The sequence below is a fragment of the Rhododendron vialii genome, chromosome 2a (genome assembly GCF_030253575.1).
Source record: "Rhododendron vialii isolate Sample 1 chromosome 2a, ASM3025357v1".
Taxonomy (NCBI): Eukaryota; Viridiplantae; Streptophyta; class Magnoliopsida; order Ericales; family Ericaceae; genus Rhododendron; species Rhododendron vialii.
This window is the reverse complement of record NC_080558.1, coordinates 29600603-29623694: the sequence shown is the minus strand read 5'-3', so window position 1 is coordinate 29623694 and position 23092 is coordinate 29600603. Positions and strand designations below refer to the sequence as shown.

The 23092-nt window shown below is 40.4% G+C and overlaps 2 long non-coding RNA genes across 6 annotated transcripts; one reads left to right on the top strand and one right to left on the bottom strand.

Annotated features, from left to right (window-relative positions):
* The first annotated feature begins 3890 nt into the window (after positions 1–3890).
* Positions 3891–18368, top strand: LOC131316700 (uncharacterized). Of its 2 annotated transcripts, XR_009197234.1 has the most exons (3): positions 3898–4305; positions 17111–17913; positions 18102–18368. It is a non-coding gene; the product is annotated as an uncharacterized LOC131316700 (long non-coding RNA). The 2 variants fall into 2 exon arrangements; XR_009197235.1 differs by lacking the exon at positions 18102–18368 and having other exon boundaries at positions 3891–4305; positions 17111–17792.
* A 788-nt stretch (positions 18369–19156) lies between these two features.
* On the bottom strand, positions 19157–22556 carry LOC131315900 (uncharacterized). 4 transcript variants are annotated; one of them, XR_009196937.1, is made up of 6 exons: positions 22166–22556; positions 21898–22006; positions 21485–21630; positions 20735–20845; positions 19253–19519; positions 19157–19212 (listed from the first exon to the last, which is right to left on the bottom strand). It is a non-coding gene; the product is annotated as an uncharacterized LOC131315900 (long non-coding RNA). The 4 variants fall into 4 exon arrangements; XR_009196938.1 differs by having other exon boundaries at positions 22275–22556; XR_009196939.1 differs by having other exon boundaries at positions 20735–20853; positions 21898–22556.
* Positions 22557–23092: the final 536 nt, after the last annotated feature.

Here is a 23092-nt window from a genome sequence, read left to right as displayed (position 1 = left end):
CCGCTCCGGGTTCCCATGGGAACGCACACATTTCAAAACCCTCGGTTCCGCTGCTCCGGGTTCTCATTGGGTTTTTTCACAAATCTTACTTTTACACACGCACACAACTCACATAATGCCACCCAAAAATCGGTCATTATGTAGTTTCAAAATATTTCCTTCCTCGGAAAACATTTCCTTTCATTAATCACGCCCTAGGTGTCATGTTTATACTTTCTCGATTCTCGTGTCTCGTTACATTCAAAGACTCCGCGGTAGGACAAAAGTAAGCAGGAATCATTCTAACAAGATCATCCAATTCTATATTACTTATCATGCTCAATCATCACTTATAGCATAACGCCACATGTACGGACGCCCTTGAAGTGTATCACTTATGCTTTATTCAAAGCACAACACCACATGTACGGACGTCTTTGGAGTGAAATCACTTATGCTTTATCACATACCACAAGTAATACAAGCAACTCATATACGCATACTCATAACCATCTTAAAGATCAAAATACAAATACTTAAAGTAAATAGGTAAAGATACACTTCATATAATTCGGAGTAGTAGATAGGGAGAATCTACCATTCTTTCTTAGCGGTTCAAAATAACAACGTTATACTTGAGTAAGTAAATAAATAGGAAGTAAGTAAGGATTTCCTTACCGTTCTTCTAGGCAGTAGTAACGGCTTACGGACGGTTAGTCGGCGGTCTGACGGAATAACTTCCTACGGTATGCCTTTGGGAGCTTCGAAAGAGAATGGGTTCTCTCGAAACTTCTTCTTGACTAACACAACTCTACTTTGTGGATCGAAGGGTGGTCGGGTGGCGGTTTAGTGGCGGCTTAGGTTGAGTTTCTTGAAGAACTCAAGAACAACTCAAGAACATGAAGAACAAAGAAAGAACAAAGGAATTTCTAGAGAGAGAAGTTGAGGATTGGAAAGGTGTGAATTCAAAGCTTGAAATGGCTTGCTATTTATAGGCAAAATCTTGGGCTCTCCCTTTCCTCTCATGGTCGGCCCTCTCTCTCTCCAAATCCTCCATGGATTTGCTTCATTAAGTCATCAAATCACCTCACATGTCAAGCCATGCCCTGTCCAATCATATCCTAGGTGTAAGGCTATAGAATCAAGTAAGATCTTAGGCTTTTTAGGTAATTATAATCTAGGTCTAGCTTGTAGTCAAAATCTTAGGCTAATAAAGGCTAGGATAATGGCCCATCATAGGTTGTCATTAGGCAAAATAGACTTAGGCCTAATAAGGTAGCTTGCATGGCTAGGTTAGTCCTTGGATTGGACTATGGGAGATTTGTTGGAAGGAAAGGAGACACGGGGTACAAGATTTGGTCTAAAACAATAATGGAAGGTCAATGGAGATTAGATTTGTCAAGGATTGGAAGGATGAAGAAGATCTTGGTGAGTACAACCCAATCTTTCTTCTTTCTTTCCTCCTCTCTCTCTCTCTCTCTCTCTCTCTCTCTCTCTCGGCCCACTCTCTCTCTCTCTCTCTCCTCTCGGCATCTCTCTCTCTCTCTCACAAGTACACTTATATATATACACATATAATAACAAGAAATAATAAGAAAGTACCAAGGTACAAGATTTTCTAAATCAAAAATCCCATTAAAGAAAAACCATTTTGGCACATGTCCCTTTAAATAAATAAACTAGTGTACTAATGTACTCTAGAAAGATCAACTCCCCAATATTTTAATCCAATTGGGTACAAAACCCCAATATAAAATAATATAAGAGTACTTAGGAGAATCTTAGGCTTTAAAGGCTACTAGTACTTTTTATAATAACATGTACTTTATCACATGGGCAATTAGGAAAAAGACTAGATTATTCAATCTTTGTACTAGATGGAAGACTAACCTTTTTACCCAATGGATAATAAATCCCCTAACTTTTATTGTCCAATGGACAATAGTAACTAGGGAACTTTTAAAATAATCAAAAGTTGTTCTTTAAAGCATGTGACAAAAGCCCTATATTTAAATATAGGTGTGGTACCAAATACCCCAATTAAATAAAAAGGCTAGAATTCTCCCCATTAAAATAATAATAAAGTACAAGTACTAGTTTAATAAATAAAGTACTCTGGAAAACTAGGGTTTAGATATACCCCAATATTTTAATGCATAAAATCACATGAAAAATTCATACTTGATTATTTTAAACAAACTTTGTACTTTGTTGGAAGATTTGGGCTATTACCCAATGGATAATAATTTTCCTAGCATGTAAAGACCAATGGATAAAAGAAGTATAAGTACTTTTGTACTTAAAATAAGATTTTGAAAAGACTACATGTACTTTTAGTCAAATATAATAAAAAGTTTATTGTCCAATGGACAAAAATTACCCTAACCATTATGGACCAATGGGTAAAGGCAAAAGGTTCAAAAGGTCCAAAAGGTTCATCTAGTAACTAGGTGAGTTGGTTGCTCGGTTCCTCCAACTAATTGGTTAGAAGCTAACTAAATTGGTCAAGTAGGGTTTCTAGTCGAGAGTTTAACAAATGATCAAAATCTAACTATAACGAAAATCAAGAAATCATATAACCGCTCAAAGAGAAAATAAGTAATTCAAATAAAATTCAAATATTTAACGAAATTTTTACTGACCAAAATTCAGGGGTGTTACAAGTTGCACATAGAAAATATATATACTTATCTAGGAAGGGTGCCCCATTTTTGGCCCAAAATATGGAGGCCCAAGGCGGCAGCTTCTTGGGACTTCCCATTGGGCCGGCCCTGCTTGACCTTGTATGCTTTGGTAGCTTTTGGCTGTGGTGGGTATCATTCCAATATTAAGACCATCCACAGTGGACTAATCAAAATCAAAATGTTGCAAAAGTTAGTAATATTTACTCAAAAAAGTGTTCACATTAGAATAACCAATTTTGGCAACCTCCTAACAACTAATTAAATTTTGGCCATTGAATAACCAAAACTAGCATCCTTTTGTCAGTAATCAAATTTAGTTAACCACACATCTTTCCAATCAAATACACTTGTTATTACATAAAAACTTTATCTCCCTTCCATTTCACTCTCTTTCTTTTTCAACCATATTTAAAAAAATTACACAACTGTTTTTTAAAAAAAAAAAATTCAAAGAAAATTATTTTCTCCAAAAACTATTTTCTTTTTTTAAAAACTTTGTTTTTTTAGAAAATAATTTCGAAAAATTGTTTGGGGAAAATTACTTTGTATTTCTAATATTTTTTATTAGTTTGAAAACTATTAAAATAAAAGTTTTCTATATTAATAGTTTTTAGTTTTTTGTACTTGAAAGTAATGTGACAAATTTTGGTTATCCATTTTTTATTATACCATTGTGGACCTCTACATTGCTAACTTTAGTAACCTCTTAAATGAATAAATCAAAAGGTGATGTGATAATTTTTGAATATGATAATATTTGATTATCCAATTTTGACTAGTCCACTACAGAACCTCTAATAAGCCACGTGTCGTGCATGGCTCCCGCTCTGTCCATAAGGTGCATATTGCAATTTTGGGTATAGTATAAAAGTTCAGGGTTCAATCTATCCAAATTCGCGGATCAAAAAAAAAAGGGCGCCGCTATTCGCAGCCCTCTATTTACTCCCGTAGCCCACTAAATTTCTGTAAATGATTGTTGAAAATCATAAATAACATTTCGGTAAATTGCTGTTGAAAACAAAATTATATTTCGGTAACTACATGTCGAAAATATGTTCAACTTTCGGTAAACAACTGCCGAATATGCATTTTCGGTAAATATCTGTTGAAAAAAATATTATATTTCGGTAATTGGACGCTGTTGAGTATAATTAAAAATTTTTAACGGACTATAGGAGTAAATAGAAGGTTGCGAATAACAGCGCCCAAAAAAAAATCTACCCAAATTCGATTGCTACGTTGGAGGGCCATAAGTGAAATTTACCCATCAGCAAAAGAGGCGAAAAACAGGGCGGGGCTGTTTCATTTTCAAACTACACTGCTACAGGGTATCTATATATTTTTTGAAGATATAAGATCTGCCTCCGGATTCGTGCCTCCGTCTCCTTTCCCTTCTCACCAGGCGATTCTTGGACGAACGAGAGAGAGAGAGAGAGAGGGAGGGAGGGGACAGACATTTCGAATAAAGCTTCGACACTTTCTCTCTCTGCTCTTTTCTCTCTCCTGGGTCTATACCCCCCCTTACAATTTACCAGAAAAAGTAATAGGGGTTATCAATGTGCTCCGCGACGCGACCTCGAGTCGATGCTGGAACCGGTTTTGTCTGCTTCACCATAGCCGTGAGCGATTTCCAGCGCAAAAGGTAGCACAGAGTCTCTCTCTCTCTCTCTCTTCTTTGTGTTTGTTTCTAGTGGATGAAAGTTTGGGTTTTCCTAGGGTTTTGCTCCTTGTCCGTTTGTCTGGATTTGATTTACCAATCTCCCGTTTCTGACTTACATCCTTTGGCTGAGACACCACTTTAATCTCAATTCCATGGTATTTTTAGTTTTGGTTATGCGGAGATTTAGTGCATGGCATTGTTGAGATTTGCAAGTTCTTTTGTTTGCATTGTTGATGTGTTTTGGATTTTTTTTTAATGCTTTGGATGTTTATGCCAGCTTGCGCCCATCTTGACTAATTTCGGGGCCCTAATGCTCATAGACCGGCCAAACCCTCCATTGTAGGGGCGGACAGAGGGAGTGCTAGGGGGTGCCTGGCCCCCCTCACAACTCCAAAAATTTTCATTAATTATACTAGTTTTTGAGGTTAATGTAGAAAAGTTCTATAGGATCGCCCCTGCAAGTCTCGTGAGGAAAAAAAATTTCATGAAGTTTTTATATATGTGTGAAAAAACCTCCTAAAATTTCAAGTTATCAATCTTTTTTTTGGTCGCAGGTACAATATTGAATGGCGGTTACATAAATACACATGATTTTGTCTCATTCTCAGAACTAGATAGTAGCAAATATATTTGGATTATATATATATTTTTGTTACTTATGTAGAAATACATATGATTCAGGCCCTTGCCAAGTAGAACTCCTGTGTTCGCCATTGGCCTCCAGTGGCCCAAATGATTGGAATGTTTGACTTCCGTGAAATTTAAAAAACATGCGACTTAATGGAGAACAAGCCCTTATCAGCTTTCTCATGCCTACTTGGCCACCCTAGGGGTTGTTTTAGATTTCTTATTTTTACGCTTTTGACTTTTTATTTTGACAAGGGTGTTCAGGCTTCATTCACTGATCGTTGGTACATGAATTCTCTTTCTCTCATGTAGTAAATGATTACCGAGCTTAAGCGCAGGTGTGACAGTCAAAGGGAGAGTGAGAAATGTAAATTTTGAAGGATAAGTGATGATCACTTATGGGGTCCACAAACCAATTAGAGCATCTTCAGCCCTTAGCCATTTTGCCACCCAAATTTGAGTGAAATTTTGGGTCAAAAGCTCTATTTGGGTATGCCTTCTCCAATGCTACGCTCATTTTTTTAAAACCTAAATCTAGTGTTTTTTCGGCTTTCCCCCAAAATTTGGGTAAGGAAAAGGGTGAAACTCAAAATGGGTATGACATTGGCGATGAGTTTTAAGTGTTTTTACTCAAATTTTGGGTTTGGGTTGGGAGATTGGTAAGGAGTGGAGATGATCATGTGGACAAAGCGGCTATGGGTTCTCCTTAGTGTGGAGATTAAAGTTATAGAAATATTAATCAAGATCATTGAAGGGTTAATGAATAATCGCCTCATAAAAGGAAACCTGAGAGCAAGGGTTGAAGAAGGTCAAAAGGCTCGTCACACATTAGTCAAGTATGCGATCTGTGGTGGGTTTATATACTCCAACTATCAAGTAAGGGTTGGGCCCCTGGTTGCACGCCAGTTCTGAGAGCGGGTGAGCGGGTCGAATCTGTTTCAATGATATCGTGTGATACACGAGACTTGATATGTTCTTTAGGGATTGGAATCCTTTAGTTTTTATTCCTGTTATTTTCATGTTTTGATTTCTGTTAGTCTGTTATTAATCTTTTTTGTTTTATTAAGTTGTTTAAAATTTAAATCCATTCCGTTCTCTTTTAGTTTGGATAAATTATTCCTTGGTTCATCTTCATCCCTTCAGATTTAAACCTGAGATCTCTTCAAGAGAAAGAAGTCTCATGTTTTGGGGGTTGTAGGGAGGTATTCCCGAACAGGCACAATTAGTACCCAAACTCGTGGTTCGCGGGACCACATGGTAAATAAAATGGGTCAGACCGCTAACGAGAATAGTGGTCGGCAATAAGGACCGATGATATGAGAGGCTATTGGAAGAAGCAGTCTGTTCGGCAAAAGGGTGGCCGAACAGTGGAAGAACTCTAATAAATACTACCTTAAGTGATAAGGCGATAAGAATATTCTAGAAGGTTCCAGTACAGTTGTACTCCGCAAAGGAATTGGATCCCGCGAATAAAGGATTTACGTGAATCTCCTAATGAAAGTAGCATGTTCAGCTAACTACGGAAAAGAGTCCTAAAAGGACTAAGGAAGTAATTTGATAAGGGAACGAGAATCCAGAGTATCCTGGGTTTCCTATACGAGATAGGAAACCTAGGGCAACAAGGATATGCTTGGGCGCCAAGCATACGAATGTCTATATAAACAGAGTAAACCTAGAGGTAAAAGGTACGCAATACGTTGCATTCATATTATTCTTCTACTAATAATTAGGGTTTCATCTAGTAAGAGATACTAACTTAGGCATCGGAGGGTCTTTGCCGACGAGAGGCAAAGGTGCGCTCATCCCTGTCTGTTTTGCAGATTAGGGTTCCGTCGAGAAGCTAGGCTTTCGGTCAAGAGGCACGTGAAGCCGTTATACCAACATATTGCTATTTACACAGGGCAGTTTTTGTCCACCTACAATTGGTGCCCTTTGTGGGAAACAAAAGAGTTCCCTTTGAAAAACGACCATAGTGGAAAAAGATCCAAAGACTCCACTCGACCCAAAGAACATGCTGGATGCAGGGAGAGACAAGTTCCTGCCAGACGCTCCGAGAAAGCCCGGTACGGGACACGGGAAAAAGATAGCAAGCAAGGGGAACCCACTGACCGTTCCCGATAATTATAAGAATAAAGATGGAAGGACGGCTACAGGGTCCACACAAAGGGAGAAATCTTACTATAAGGAAGAGTCTGTTGCGCACCCAAAAAGTGTACACAATAGTGACAATATCCTCAGTAAAAAGAGGCAGGAAATTGAGGAGTTTGCGCGCTTAATCAAGAGAAGAGAGCACGAAATTCGGGAAATAGAGCGGATCTGGGAGCATCCCAAAGACTCTGGACTTTCACGGAGAAATCGTGTTATAAAACAAGAAATTAATCGGCGATTAATCACCGATTAATTGATCGCGGGGCCTATCTGATTAGGTTTGACTAATGATTAATCGTTGATTACTAATTAATATGCACCGATTAATTTGATTAATTGCTTGAAGGTGGCCGACCGCCCGACTAGCGCCTAGCGACTTTTAGAACATTGGGAGAAACTCCAGAGGGAACAGTCAAGTCAAGCTCTGGTAAAATACAAGAGGGCTTCTTCACGAAAAAGTAGCAGGAGCAGGAGCAGGAGCAGAAGCAGGAGTTGTACACCAGAGCGGAAGTGGGCTTCTTCGCGAAAAAGGAGCAGGACTAGAAGCCAAACACCTGAAGAGAGAGCGGAGGAAGCATCACAAGGACATGTACGAGAGACTTGACTCCGATTGGGAGAAGGATGGGGCTCACGCCACGAAGAGACGTGAAGACGGGACCATGACTGCACGAGAAGCAGCACAGAAAGCCCTTAGCAACATAGCCGCTTCACCCTTCTCAAGAAGGTTGCAGGAGGCAAGGTTGCCGAGCAGGGTGAAGCATAGCCCGTTCATCGTTTATGAGACAAATACAAATCTCGTGGCGCACATACAACATTACCAGCAAACTACGTTTATGCATGTTGGTGATGATGCCATTATGTGTAAGATGTTTCCATTGAGTTTGAGAAAGGTGGCTTTATCTTGGTTTCACAAGTTGGATCCGCTTTCCATATGAGGATGGAGGTAGTTAGCCGAGGAGTTCACTGCCCGGTTCTTGACAAGCATAAGGGTACCGAAAACCTTTGAGAGCCTCTCCACTATGAAGCATGGAGAGAATGAGCCGATCAAGGACTATATTCAAAGAAATCATGGGAAACTTTCAACGAGATTGAAAGTTGCAGTGAAGAGTATGCAATAGCAACGTTCAAGACTGGCTTGCCTGTTCGGGGGGAATTGCGCCGATCACTAAACATGAGTCCGGTCGATATGCTAGCAAAGATGATGGAGCGGATCGAATAATATGCCAGAATGGAGGATGACATACTCTGAGAAGATGGCAAAGTAGTTGCCGAACAGGCGAAGGGGCCCACGAGCAAGGTGGACAGACTGGAACCGAAGACCTACAGGGAATGAAAGGAGTATGGACAGGCTAAGAAAGAGCCGTATAGAGAGAAGCAAGCTCCTAATCCCAAGTCTTTCTTCTCGATAACAACAGTCTGGAAAGAGCCAATCGATCCTGTATCGGATAAAGAATCGCCCTTACATCAAATGGCCTCAGAGAATGGAAGGGGACAAGGATGTAAAGCGAGCTACAAGTCAGTATTGTAGCTCCCATAAAGATTGGGGTCACATGACATGTGAGATGTTCAAGAAGCCCTTAATGATCTGGTGGCTCAAGGATATCTCAAAGAGTTCATTCAGGAAGGACCCAAAGAGATGGGAAAGCAATGAAGTTGGATTACGAACAAAATCCAAAGGGCGTGATCCATATGATACATGGGTTGGCCACACCTTATACGAGAAATGAGGTGAGGCTGCCCCAGAGGCAAATCAAGCATGACCAGCATGTCATGCATTTGGGAAAGAAGAGGGGACGTGAAGACGAAGTACGCGACAAAGGCATAGTCTTCACAAATGAGGACCTGGGAGGAGTTCAGGTGCTGCACAATGATGCTTTGATCATAACCCTGCGAATAGGGGAATGACATGGAAAGATTCCTGGTGGACTCAGGGAGTTGTACGGAGATACTGTATTATGATGCATTCAAGAAGTTAGGACTGTCACAGGCAGATTTGGTACAGTCAGTAACCTGTAACCCTTCTTGTCGGGTTTAGTGTGGGAGTAGTGTGGCCACTAGGGAAGGTAATGTTGCCTGTTCGGGCAGGTTCAGTAGTGTTACGAACTGACTTTCTAGTAGTCGATGTGCCATCTTCCTATAACGCGATTATAGGAAGAACGTGACTGTACAAGATGAGGGCGGTTTCATCTACCTATCACCAAATGGTCAAGTTCCCAGGATCCAATGGGATTGAAAAGATAAGGGGCAATCAGAAGGTGACACAACAGTGCCTAATTTTGATAATGAAGAAGGTCCTGAAAGCCCATCTAGTTCAGGCCGTGCAAGTTCCAGATCAATCGACCATCGAGGATGTCGAAAGTAACCCAGCCGAGAAAGTGGTGGAAGGTTTAAAGAAAGTACAGATCAATGAGATTGATTCAAAGAGGTATTTTCTAATTGGAGAAACATTGGGAATGGACGAGGAAGCCGAGCTAGTAGGGTTCTTGAAGGAGCATGTAGATGTATTCGCATGGGTTCCTAAGGAGATGCCTAGGGTTGATGCAAACGTGATTTGTCACCACTTGAATGTGGATCCCTAACACAAACCCGTGATTCAGAAGAGGAGATCAACCGTACAACACATGGACGCTGTCATTGAGGAGGTTGACCGTTTATTGGAAGCCAAGGCTATACGGGAAGTTTACTACCCGGAGTGGTTATCTTGACACTGTGGTTGTAAAGAAAAAAATGGGAAGTGGCGTGTCTGTGTAGACTTCACGGATTTAAACAAGGCATGTCCTAAAGACAGTTTTCCTCTCCAAGGATAGACCGGTTGGTTGATGCAACTGCAAGCTATGTAAGGATGAGCTTCCTTGATGCATATCGAGGATATCACCAGATTGCTATGTTCAGGCCTGATCAGGAGAAGACCTCGTTTATCACACCAAGGAGGTTGTACTGTTATAGTGTTATGCCTTTTTGCTTGAGGAATGCTAGAGCAACATACAAGAAACTTGCAACGATTATGTTGAAGAAGTTGCTCGGCAAAACCATGGAAGTATACATAGACGATATGGTGGTGAAGAGCAAAGAGAAACAGAACCACATAATCAACTTAAAGGAGGCGTTTGGGGTCCTGAGAAACTACAAGTTAAAGCTCAACGCCTCGAAATGTGTGTTTGGGGTCAGTTCAGGGAAGTTTCTAGGCCACCTGGTGACCATAAGAGGGATAGATGTGAATCCCGATCAGATAATAGCCTTGCAGAGCCCAAGGACCACGAAAGAGGTTCAAAGGTTGACTGGAATGGCGGCTGCCCTGAACAGGTTCATTAGCCGGTTCAGTGACAAGTGCAGGCCCTTTTTTCCAGTTATTGAAAAAGAGGGAAGGGTATGAATGAGGAGCAAAATGTGAGCAGGCTTTCTAAGACTTGAAGAAGTACTTGGCTGCGGCACCACTTTTGTCAACTCCAGAGCCAGGAGAGTCGTTGACTTTGTACTTAGCAGTTTTTGAACATGTGGTAAGTGCAGTGTTGCGGAGGAATAATGGACCGAACAAATCCTTGTGTACTATGTGAGCAAGGCATTAGACGTTGAACGCAGAGACGAGATATCTGCCCCTCGAGAAGCTGGTCCTGACATTAAGGACAACAACAAGGAAGTTGCCGCATTATTTCCAGAGTCATAAGATAGTGGTATACACAGAATTCCCGTTGAGATCAATGCTACGAAAGGCAAATTTCTCGGGAAGAATATCGACATGGTCGGTAGAACTGAGTCAATACGATATTGACTATCAGCCGCGCACCGCGATCAAAGGACAAGTGTTGGCCGACTTTGTTGCAGAGTTCACTCCTGCAGTGGCTCCCCTGCCTCCTACGAGAAAGGGGCAGGCACTTGGGCTTCTTGTTAAGCAGAAGGAAGCACCAGCTGAACAGGATCCTCTAGAATGGAAGTTGTTCGTGGATGGATCAACCTGCAAGCCTGCAATACTGGAACAGGAATTGGAGTGGAACTTTTTCCTCCTGAAGGAGTGATGTTGGAACTATCTGTTCGGCTAGGTTTTAGTGCGTCGAATAACGTGGCGGAATATGAAGCATTATTAGCAGGCCTAAGAAGTGTTAAGACATTGAAGGTGAGAAGGATATGGGTATATTGTGATTCGCAGCTCGTGGTGAATCAATTGTTTGGTGAGTATGAAGCTCGGAACGAGAAGATCGCAGCCTATGTGGAGGCAGCCAAGGACTTACTCGACACCTTCAAGAGGGTATACGTCTAAGTTATGGGCAGAATTCCCATGCAGACTCCTTGGCTTGGTTGGCAACGGCTGTTCCAACAAAATTCAAAAGAAAGGTAGCAGTAGACTACCTTAGCGAGCCAAGTATTGGGAGGAGTGTGGAGTTGGTCTTGGCCGTGAACCAAGGACCAAGTTAGATGGACCCGATAGTGGAGTTCCTACGAGATAATACATTCCCCTTTGATAAAAAGGAGGCTCATAAGTTAAAGGCAAAATCCGCGCGGTTTTGGCTATCCCTAGAAGGAAAGTTATACAAAAAGTCCTTCACGGGTCCTTATTTGCTCTGTGTGCACCTCGAGATAGTGCATAAATTCCTCCATGAGATCATGAAGGAACGTGTGGAAGTCATGCGGGGGGTAGGTCCATCGCCCACCGAGCAATAACCCAAGGGTATTGGTGGCCGCACATGCAAGAGGATGCAAAGGTGTGTGAAAATTTGTGAGAAGTGTAAAAAGTTCTCACCCATGATTTGAGTGCTGTTAACAAGTCCTTGGCCATTTGCACAATGGGACTAGACATCGTGGGTCCCAAGGCAACTGGGAACATAAAATTCCTATTGGTTGTGACGGACTATTTCATGAAGTGGATTGAGGTAGAGCCATTGGCCAAGATTACGGAACCTTTGGTAGAAGGGTTTGTCTGGAAAAGCATTATCACAAGGTTTGGGGCCCCCTATTCATTAATTTATGATAATGGGGCACAATTCCAGAAAAAGTTTAAAGCTTTCTGTTACCAGTACGGGATAAGAAACTATTACTCCACACCCGCCTATCCTCAGAGCAATGGGCAGGCAGAGGCCTTGAGCGGTGCCCTGGCCACGTGACGTGCCACGGCCCCGACGGCCGCGAGAAGTTCCACGGCCTTGAGCAGTGCCCAAGTTCACCTTGATAATAAGGAAATTGTCGTTATCCCCCCAGCAGAGTCAGGAAGCTCAAGAACAAGCTTTTTCCTAGAGTTCCTACTCTTCAGATAGTATGTAAGGGCGTCCTTGGTTCTGGAAATACTATAGAGATGATGAATGTTGGGCAAACCTAAGGAGGTGCCTAGCATTTCATTTAGGGCATTTATGCCCATGACAACACGGAAGAAATTGGCAGACACCTGCATAGGTGAAAGCCTGTAATGGGCCAGATCTTGTCGAAGCAAAGGGGCCAAAGGGAACCTAACACCGCCCTTCATGACGGCGATGACAGGAATGTGAAGGGTGTCATTGGGACACTCACGAACATTGTCCTCAGGAGCGAGGGCGGTGGCAATATTGTCAGGGATCTCGTAACGAGCCCTAAAGTCAGTCATGGCTTGTGGGGTACTACAATATCTCTTAAATCTCCCCATTTTTTCAGAATAGAAAAGAAAAACAAACAAAAAACCGTAAATCTACGAAGAACGATTGAAACAAGAATGTGGAATGGGTAGCGGTGACTTATGAAACGGAAGTTAAGTGAACCTGGTGCAGAAAGGAGGGGCCTTGAGGTGGTGAACAGTGCTCCAATGGCTGAAGTGCACACTCTTCTTTCCAGAGGAAGTCCAGAGTGAAGGAATGGGGTTTTAAAATAGGGACGAAATCCCCTAAGTACCCCATTCTCTGGGGTGGCGTATGCGAAACGTCACCCAGATGCCATTTGTGCGTCTCGTTTCACATAAACGTCCGTTCGCATTTAATGCGAACGGTACGGAGCATGCCACGTGTAAAGGTGGGAGCAGGAAAAGCCTGACCAGCTCAATCGATGGGACGTTTGGTTTGGCCCAAAGGAGAAAGTTGCACCAACTATGGTTATTTTGGCATGGGGGAGCAATGTAACATTGTTCGGCGATGAGAGCTTTGCTCGTCATTTGAATAAAAATAGTGAGTAAAGCTGGGGAGCAATTGTAGGGAGGTATTCTCGAACAGGCACAATTAGTACCCAAATACGTGGTACGCGGGACCCCATGGTAAATAAAACGGGTCACACCGTCGACGAGAATGGTGGTTGGCAATAAGGACCGATGATATGAGAGGTCATTGGAAGAAGTAGTCTGTTCTGTAAAAGGGTGGCCCAACAGAGGAAGAACTCTAATAAATACTGCCTTAAGTGATAAGGCGGTAAGAATATTCTAGAAGGTTCCAGTACAATTGTACACTCTACGAAGGAATTGGATCCTGCGAATAAAGGATCTGTCTGAATCTCCTAATGAAAGTAGGATGTTCGGCTAACTAAAAGGACTAAGGAAGTAATTTGGTAAGGGAACAAGAATCCAGAGCATTCTGGGTTTCTTATATGAGATAGGAAACCTAGGGCAAGAAGGATGTTTGGGCGGCAAGCATACAAATGTCTATATAAACAGTAAACCAGAGGTAAAAGGTACGCAATACGTTGCATTCGTATTATTCTCCTACTGATATTTAGGGCTTCATCTAGTAAGAGATACTAACTTAGGCATCGGAGGGCCTTTGCCGACGAGAGGCAAAGGGGCGCTCACCCCTGTCTGTTTTGCAGATTAGGGTTCTGACGAGAAGCTAGGGTTCTGGTCAATAGGCACGTGAAGCCGTTATACCAACATATTGCTATTTACACAGGGCAGTTTTTGTCCACCTACAGGGAATATGGTTTCTTGTCACATGGATGCCACATTTTCATTCCCTCTATTTTTTGTTGATGCTTGATTTTTAATGAGGTGACCTGAAAAGGATTGATGTGGCATTTCATTCAATTGTGCTTTAGAAATGCAATTGAATTGGCTATTTGGTTTCTTCTATTTTGGGAGTGTATTGGGGTTATGGCTGTTCGGAGGAGAGGGAGAGAAGACATTTACTTTGTATGATGGGTATGATTATTTGATTTCTTTGAACTTCTCTAGGAGATGGGTCGAAAAATAACTTTAAATTTGTATTTGCTACTTTGCATTGCATTTGAAGAGTGAGGGTTGGTATGCTCTCGAACAGGCTTTTTCAGATTTTGAAGGACATGGTTCAACACATCAGTCTGAGCTACGCTTTCAAACTTTCTGGCATTGCTCGAGATGCTTTTGGCACTATGTATGTGGCATCCTGTGTGAACCCTTTGTCAGAACCCTTATGCCTCTAAATTACAAGGTAAAAAAGGATACATGTTGCTAGTCTCAAAATACTAAAGATAACATTATGTTGATTGGGATTTAGGCGAATGCATTTTGTCATAGAGCTTGTTGAAGGTCAAGGTGTTGTTTTACTTCTTATTGGATTTTAACAATGCTCTGTGAATTGCGGCTTTTGATAGTTGGGACATGTGAGGGATGGTCTTCTTATTCCTGAGGTGGTCAATGTTTCTGAATATTTGTTCTTCCTTGTTTTACATGACTGTTAATGAAGTGGGTTGGCTCCCATGGGCCTGCAGAGGCATCAACGCGGTGTTGCTTCCCAAACCTTTATGCAATAGGCCCATAATTGTTGGCAACTTAGCTTGCCTAAACGACAATATTCATCATTTTTTATTTTGTTACTCAAAAGGAATTGAAATGGGAGTTCAGATCCAGTGGAGTATTACTTGATTTATTTGCTCCAGAATTGGGGTTGAAAACAGGGTGGGATAAGCTATGAAGCACCGACACTCCAAAAGGTCACCATATCCATGTGTCGGACATAGAGACATGCCCAAATACGTATTGGACACACCACGTGGCGTGTCCCTTGATTTTTATGAGTTTTTGATAGGGGACACGCGAGAGACACAGTGGGGGTCAATCTGTAATATTTTTAATTTTCGGGAGTTAATATGATATGACTCAAAATATTTGGTTTATAATATAATTAAACTTTTATAACCTAAACTACTACTAGATTGACATCATAGGTCAGTCAATTACTCTTGTTCGAAGCCCTGGATCAGTCGACAACAAAGCTCTCTCGTCTCCCTCACTCTTGTATGTGTGTGTGTGTGTGTGTGTCTGCATATGTAAATCTATATGAGTCTTACAAGAAAAACAGAAATATATACAGTACATACAAGAGAAAACAGATTTTTTAAAGAAAATTATAATTATAAATATATAATTATTATATGTATTTATATATACACACATGTGGCGTGTCCCTGCTGTGTCCGTGTCACCATTTTTATAGAATTGCCATGTCGCGTGTCTGTATCCGGGTTACATAGGGGATAAGTAGGAGAGATGTTGGACTTGTCTAGCATCTCCTCATTTAAGTCCTTTTGTGGATTATATCTGAATAGTGAGTGGATTCTGGATTGAGCGTGTGCCTTTGTAGGTGGGTTATACCCAAGGTACGTACCTGTCATCAGCAATGACATATTATTGTTTTCCTGGTGGTTGGCCACTTTATGAAGGAGAAGTTTTTAGATTGGGGCTCTTTTTTTAGTGCCTTTTACTTTTCTTTGTCATTTGTTTTACGATCAGTCTTTAGAATGCAGAAAGGATTTGCCTTCTACAATCTATTTCTGGATGCTATTCTTTTGTCTCAGGCATGGAGTAATGCAAATTTTTTAGGCGGAGGTTAGTGTAAATGCCAAAATTATAGTCCACTAGTGGTCAGAGATCTTGCTGTCATAACTTGAGGTCTGATGCAGTTATTTTTGTTCTAATATTGAACAATCAGTGTGCCAATTGATAATGTCATTGGTTCGTTGGGATTTGCTTTGCTTTGGTAAGATTATGCTATTGTTCATCACCAACAAGGAAATATAGCAGTCACACAATGCGAGGCTCACGGTTTTTATGCTGAAAATCCCCCAAGGTAAAAATAACAGTATCTAGTCCAGCCAACCATGTACTATTAGTTCAATAACCTAATTACAAGTTGTCGCATACATCCAACCCTAGCTGAATCCATGCTTTTTGGGTATTGAAACTATGAACTTGCGAGTGTTCTTCCGGTGCTGACCGTCCCCATGATCTCCACTATGCACACACAGAAATACACATAGTCCCATTTCAACCAGCAAGTGATCTGGAGATATGCTATCTGTTGATAACAATTGATTTCTAGAGATATGCGATTATTTGGACATGCTGAGCATTTGTCTTGACAAAATGTGTTGTAATGCCAATTCTCTCTCTCTCTCTCTCTCTCTCTCTCTCTCTCTCTCTCTCACACACACACACACACACACACGCACACGCACGCACGCAGAGACACACACCTGTGCGGCGAATAGAATAGGAAATGCGTCAAAAGCAAAAAATCATCTGCACAACAATCATAAGTAAATATCTTTTTCACGCTTATATAATCTTCACTGTCATCTGTATATTGTTGATCTTGTTCTTCAGAGTTTGGCTGATTGGGCAAGTGTTTGGTCTGATGCATGATAAAGCATGGTATTGGCATCTATAGGAGTTTCGTGACGGTTTCGCATCTCGTTTAACCTTTGATTTTCTGAATGGGAAACCTTTAGGCAGTGGGAAGACAAATGGCAAGTCTAATGCTTGATTGATGACATGCATAATGAATGCAAGGAAACTGAACAACAGAACTCTAAATTCTTTTGTATCAGCAATTTTCATAGTGTGCTTCTTTTAGTTCGTTCTTGTGCAAGCGTTAATTACCAAATTTCTGATGTAGTTTTAGAACCATTTATCAGGAAATATTCCAACATATTTTTTTACCTCTTGTTTTGCACACACAAACACTCTCTCTCTCTCTCTCTCTCTCACACACACACACACACACATGACACACACACAGAAGCACACAAGTGTGACAACTTTCAATTTGATTATTGTGAGACTGCCGTGTAACAATTCCTTTTGCTTGAATGCTAGGTTTACAGACACCACAAGTGGTTACTGCCAGGATTCTTCTTTGTTCCTACTACCGTATGCATGAGGAATCCTATATTACGGTAGTTTTGGAAAGCCATGAAATAGGATACTTCAGGCTTGGAATGGGGAATGAAGCCAGTGGTCCGGGTAGCATATCTATGTATCTACCAAATTAGTGTTTCATCTAAAGGATTTACTTAGTTTGAAATTCTTCTACATTTGTAGCTTTGGAGCAGTTACTGGAACAGTATTTTTTTGTCTCTCTCTCTCTCTCTCTCTTGTGCTCTTCTCAGTAGCCGATTGTAATTGCTTTTTGTGGTGCTGTAGCCGATTGTAATCGCTTCTGTGTTGTGTAACATAAGAGTGCCATGTTTCATTAGATCATGGCAGACTATTGATGATGAAAGGAAGAACATATGGTTAGCAGTAGTCTGCTGTTACCCTATTGCTAGCATGAGCTTGAGGATCATTGCAACTGTATTACCCTAGTAGGTATGGAAAATTAGTGGTTAAAAAGTGGAGGAGCGATCTTTGTGTATTTTGATAACTGGTGTTTGTGTGGAAGGGTAGTGATGATGCCAAGGTTTTAAATATTGGTGGATACATGTCTGAGTTTTGGTTCTCCGTCAATGTTATGCTATACACCTTCGTGAATGAGAATTACATGCATAATTGCCAATTCTATACTAGGCATGCTATTTGTCTGTTTCTATCTGATTCGGTCACTGATTCTTAGCTGATAGCATTGACAGGACCAATTCAATGGCCGTAAAGCTGTTTTTTGTCGGCAGTGATTTTAGAAGGTTTGCAACTGGGGCACTCAGCTTATAATGCGTCGTTCTGAGTACCTAATATTGGTTTATAATGACTGTTACGGTTAACTGTCATGGTATCATGATTTGAAACCATGAAGGTTGCTTCAGGTAACAAAAACATGCATGTCCAAGTCTTCTGTATTTGCATGACGTTGATAATTGGATTCTAATTGTAGGATCATATTTTGTGGTGAGCAAAAGGACATGGATGGACTTAAGTGGATGTGCTTGGAGTTGGTGTTGAAGACAAAAGGGTTAGATCAGACTTGTTCATATTAAGACTTTGTGGCTCTCGTTAGTTGATGTCTAAGAATGTGATCATTTTATTACCTTCGTAAAGACTTCTACATCCCCAATGGTTGGTTAGGATTAATTTTATCAAATGATCAAGATAAACTCCTTAGAACCATCCTATGGTTATTTTTCTATAAAATCCACTGGAACAATTCCATAATGTTGGGCTTCTTCTGCTGATATCAGCCCCGCTCTCTTCAGGTTTTGTTGTACAATGTCGTCGGATTGCCTTGTTCTAGTAGAAAGTAGAAGAAGAAAACATAATTCTGCAGAATACTTGGAATATTCTAGCAACTTTAAAACCCAAAAAAAAGGCCAAAAAGCCAACACAAAAAGCTTAGAACAGGTGCTAAGCTAGCAAAATTAGCTATTTGATTTGCCACGTACTGTATGATCAATAATTTCTTATCAGGCCAAATACAAGCTTTTTGATATAACAATGGCCATTTTAGAAGATCAAATATGCATCGAAAACGGAAGGGAAGAATGTGCACAGAAAACAGTAGCTCATCAAATACTCAGAAATCATATAAACAGGTACAAGTTCTCAGCTGAAAGCCTTGTTCCAAGGAGTACACTACATTTCCAAATACGTTTGTTAACCAGGCCTTAGCTCAGATCAACTAACCCTCCTCCCAAAGCATATCAAAGTACTGCCAAAGGAGAATACTTGTTTCAATCAAAGTAGGTAAGACCACTTCCAAAGGGGGATGCCTCTTCTCTTATGAGTTGCCAGTTGCCTTTAGTACAAACCCTTTAATGTCGAAGGAGTTGCTCCCTTTCTTTGTAAAATGACGCCCTGGTCAAATAGAACAACATGTTAGAGTGGACTTTAGGTTCCGCTTGGTTACCTTGCTTATTTGCTTGAACTAGGTACATCGCGACGTGCAAGATACGTCTGTCATGCCTGTTGAAAAAACCAATTTGGGAAAGCATGTATTGTAAACCCAAGGATAACGTTTACACGCAGATAACGTCATTAATGGCAAAAACCTGTTATTTACACGCAAATAACGTCATTAATGGCAAAAACCAAATAGGGTTGAGCAGAAAAAGAATGCAGATAATTACATTTAAAGCACATATATTTCCAAGCCTCAGCTGCAACAGCCTCCATGGCATGTTTGTCATACCCGTTGAAGAGAGCAATTTTGAATATTTCTAAAATCGTTGCAGTAGTTGGGGATGGCTTGAATCTGCTCATTCTCGGTGGTCAGGAGGTCTCAATTGGAGCAATTCCCTTTATTGCCTTGTCACCTGCTTTTCGACTTCCATAGTCTTCTGCTTGCAAGTTCAATATCTACAAAATACAAATATGTATAAAAGCTAGTATATGTGCAAATCAATGTTAGTGTGTGGGGCTGTCCAAAGTTCCTTCAATGGCTAGAATACAAGAAAAACAATCCTGTGAACTTGTTACTCGAATCATGCGGAAAGTTGTCCAACTCTTTTGCTTAACATAGTGAACAGAAAAGGTAACAAATTTTTGCAAGAATTCATGAAGCCAATCATCAAACTGAAATGTTATTGCTGTTTAACGTCTAATGCAAAAAATATATATCATGACACCCTAAAACTGTAGAGCATGATTTTTTTTTGTCTTCTAGACATAATTTTTGACATCTAAACAACTATTCTGACATAGAAAGTAAAAATATATTAAGGTGGAACACAGAAACCTGTTAATTCATGAAGCAACTAATCGATCTTAGGTTGTTATACAACATATAGAAATTAACGCAATGTGATGAGCCCAACTTGTGCTAAAAATTCTTGGTCTAGCTGCTTACTGGAGTCTAACTTTTAATGGCAGTACCGATTAAAGCCTTTGTACCAAATTTTTCTGTTATTCCCTTCAATTCATCCACTCGGATAGTTGGGACAGCAATGATAGGGATATCTACAGTTTTTGTGTCCTTTATTAGGGCAGCTTCAGTGACATGGCATCATTAATTTCTACTCAGTTAAGTGAGGATGAAAATGAGAAGCCTTCAATTACGGAATGAAAGCAAAGGAGAATGACACAACACTAAAAATGCCAACATGGAGCACTATAGTTTGTTTATATGGATCCAAACAGAATAAAAACTTAATAAGGAAACCAAAAACACAAGTAAACCAAGCAGTGATAGTATTTAAATGAGCCAACATAATCACCCTACAAATATTCGTGATACCACCTCGAAAACACAAGTAAATCAACCAGTGATAGCTTTTAAAACTTTAAATGAGACAAGATAATCACCACTTTAAATGAGCCAAGATAATCACCTGCAAATATTCGTGATACCATCTCGAGTTCAGAAAGCACTGAAATTAATAAAATGGAAAAGACTCAAAGGTCTCTGGATTCACACTCGAAGCATGGAATGCAAACCTTGAAATTCCAACTCATGCAACTAAAAGGTGTGTCTTTCTTCATATTTGTCCAATAAAGGCCTTCTTTAGTATTTCAAATAATGAAAGAGAAACTATTGTAATACATTTAAATCTTGCAAAGTGATTAGATAACTACCTGATGCATTATTTCTTGTGAACTGTGCATTGTCAGAAGCCCATTGCATATCATCGTCATTGCAACAGCTGAGGAGCTCATGATTGATTTTCAGTTCCTCAAGGGAGCAAGCTAGATGTCTCCAGGGGAAAAAAAAAATTCAACATGCAAGATAATAGATAGATCTTCATCTTTGAAAAAAAAAAAAAAACCTAGGACCAAAAGCTAGCTAAGAGAATTTGAAGAAAAGAAAAAGAAGGCAAGCAATCTCATCCCAAAACACACTGTTAGTGTTAGAGCATTCTGAACATCTAATTGAATATACTCCATCAGCACAATTCATTCGAAAATATAGCAGCAAAACAACACATGCTATGGTAACCATTCCTACGTACAGGTAAACCACTAACCATATGGTCCATATGTTTGCACTTAGGCAGGGAGACATAACTTTTGCCCTCAGATATGTGACTTCAATTGAAAGAGGGCGGTAAATACAGCCAAGACTCAAAGGCAACTTCATACTCAAACTGCTTATACGCGTTTTGTCGTTACTCAAGTCTTTTGTATTGTTTTTTGTAAGTATTTGTATTGTTTGTTGATTTTGTGAAAGTAGAGGGTAACAACTTACAGTAATGTGCCATAGCCTAATATCAGCAACCAATGCACATGGCCAAAAATTAAACCTTGTCCAACCGAAAATACATACAATCCACCCAAATGACAACCCAAATCCAGCCTAAATCATGTAAAAAGAATTTAGAAAATTACCTTTAGAATATCTGAACCCTCAATCTGGAGCCACAAAGTTGTAGATGAGCAACTATTGGCCCATTTCTTCCCTGTTTTTTCTTTCAACCAAAATCCTAACCCTAGAATATACGTTCACGGAACCTCCGATCGACAACCAACAAACCCTAAAAAAAAAAATTTGCAACCACATTAGCCAAACCAAACAACATGCAAACCACAACGAAGAACATAAATCGGAGAAATCCACCGAAAACCCATAGTTTCTGCACTTTCAAGTTAAGTTCTAGCTATTTCCACCAAATCTAACTACATAATATCTTAACCCAAGTTATGATGGTTTAATTATAGATCCTAAAAAATCAAACCACTGAAACGAAGAATTGGAACACAATCTACTATCAAACTGGCAGGTAGAGTACGTAACATCTTACCAAGAGAAGCAAATCAAGATTTGACAATCCAAATTCGTTCCTTCAATTCTTCTTCTCCGCTTCTGACCCCCCTCACCAACCAAAGAACCAAAGAACCAACTTTAACTCTCTGCAAAATCAACACCAACAATCACAATCCGAATACCCAGAGAAATTAGCACTAACAAACGCATGCAAAGCGGGCAAATCAGATATATAGAAACAAAATTCAAACAAAAACCTAGATCGATAACCAGAAAGGATTAACAACCACAGAAAATCTGTATACCTTATGCAATTTCTAGAAGTCGGGTTCTCACAAATCGAAACCCACTCTCACAAATTACTACTAAACCCAACAATTAGCCAATCGAAACCCACATTGAGTAAGAACTTACCTAGCGAGCGACGTTTACGATTTTAGACGACGATATTTGTCAGAGCCGCAGTAACTAGACTTACCCTTTCCATCGACCACTGATGCCGTGAAATAATTTTGGTAAGAAGCTGGGGTGGATGGTGTGGTGTGCGAGAGTGTGACGCTATGGGGGAGTAAATGAGAAGAACAGAGGCCAGAACAATGACAATCTTGCCAAATCTGAGATCTGCTATTTCCATTCCCAAAATCTCTCAAACTCAACGTTCCTGACCTTCTCCGACACCGGCGTGATGGTGTTGATGATTTCATTCCTTAGAGAGAGAGAGAGAGAGAGAGGGGGGGGGGGGGGGGGGGGAAGAAGAAGAAGAAATAATGGCGTGGAGGCAGGGTATGAATCAGTGGGAGGGGGTATAAATCGGTGAGGGAAAGAAGGGAAAAAGAGTAAAGTTGAAGGGGATTTCTCCCTCTTGGTCCTGGTAAAGCCACGTATCCAGACTTAGGAAATGTGAAATGACAAAATTACCCAATTGATTAACACTACATGTCTTGCAATTGAAGGACAAAATTGTCCAAATCAGTCAAAAATTTGCAAGCGATGGAATTGCCCAAACTGGTTCTTCTTTAATAAAGGTAGGACATATTACACCCCTATAGAAAAAGGAAAGGGAAAATTATTGCATGCGTGTTAAGTTGTAAACTACAATGCGCAGTGGCAACTCCTGAATTTTGGAAACGTGGGGTTATTTATAAGCATAAATTCTTTTACCAACTATAAAGAAAAGAATCAATTGTAATGACAATCAATAATTTAGTTCGACAAAAAACACATCAAAAGCT